We start from the raw sequence: 1,165 nt of genomic DNA, 5'->3' as shown, positions 1-1,165 counted from the left end.
TTGGCATATTTAAAAAAATGACCATAACTCAAAAAATTAAAATCGGAATCGACTCAAACTTTCTACATAGCATAAGGACATCAATATGTATCAAAAAATGTAGTAAAAATTGGGGGTGATTTTGGAGCCATTTTTGGAAAAAACCATGGGCTATAGCCTTGGGTATTTTTCAAAAAGCTGCATATTTTTTAAATGGCTGTAACTCGAAAAATTGAAGTCGGAATCGGCTTAAACATTCTACATAGCATAAGGACATAAATTCAATATGTATCAGAAAATTTAATAGAAATTAGGGGTGGAGTCATTTTCGGAATAAAGGATATATGCTTGTACTAATAGGGTATTCATTCACCTAGTTATCCTTTATTTAGGAAAGAGTCCAAAAATACATGCATCAGGCAAACACCATCAATGAAAGACTAAAAGGAGGTAAAACTTAATAATTTTGAAGAGGTTATACAAATTTTTATAAGAAAAAGATAGTATTTGCTTAAAAAATTTTTTGAGTATAATTTTGTTAATAATTTAATTTAGAAGTACCAAGAGTGGATAAAGGAGCTGCCAAAAGATTTGTAAAAAATGCTCTTTGGGATGAAGAAAGTATATAAGTCCTATGCTGAAATGCATTTAATTTTTATATTTATTTCAGGTAGTAGTAGTAAATCTAGAAAGAGAAAGCAAACTGAAGATAAAAATCAATAATTGTGAGGATGTTGCATGTTTTTATAAAAGCAACTAATTCAACTTTATTTGACTTCCTAAAATAATAGATCTATACATTTTTAAAATTTTGTGCAAAAAATTATTGTACAATGAATAGTTAAAAGTGTTGATCATAAAATGACATATTTACATGCATGCCCTAAAAATGACAAGACTATATAAACTACATGTATGTATACTACTGGTAATTTACTAATAACACAATTAATGTATTTATAATGTATTTTAGTGATAATCACTGTCATCGATAATGGAGTCAAAGATTAGCGGCTCTCTCCTTGCAATAATGTGTGGTGGTGAATATGTTCCTTCATCTTCTTTGCTTTTAATTTGCATCAGTTTAAACTGCTCTGTTCTATTTGTTTTCTTTAAAAACTTCCTACTAAAGAATGAATGACATTTCTTTATATATACATGAACAATGACTGTGATAATGAAAGCC

The 1,165-nt window shown here is 28.3% G+C and overlaps 1 long non-coding RNA gene across 1 annotated transcript; it reads left to right on the top strand.

Moving 5' to 3' along the window:
- Positions 1-351: 351 nt before the first annotated feature.
- On the top strand, positions 352-783 carry LOC109593452 (uncharacterized). The gene is made up of 3 exons (XR_002190965.1): positions 352-429; positions 535-600; positions 650-783. It is a non-coding gene; the product is annotated as an uncharacterized LOC109593452 (long non-coding RNA).
- Positions 784-1,165: the final 382 nt, after the last annotated feature.

This window comes from Amphimedon queenslandica, unplaced genomic scaffold (assembly GCF_000090795.2).
Source record: "Amphimedon queenslandica unplaced genomic scaffold, v1.1 AMPQUscaffold_1445_Cont26544, whole genome shotgun sequence".
Classification (NCBI taxonomy): Eukaryota; Metazoa; Porifera; class Demospongiae; order Haplosclerida; family Niphatidae; genus Amphimedon; species Amphimedon queenslandica.
The sequence above is the reverse complement of the archived record's forward strand: the minus strand, read 5'-3'. Positions and strand labels throughout refer to the sequence as shown.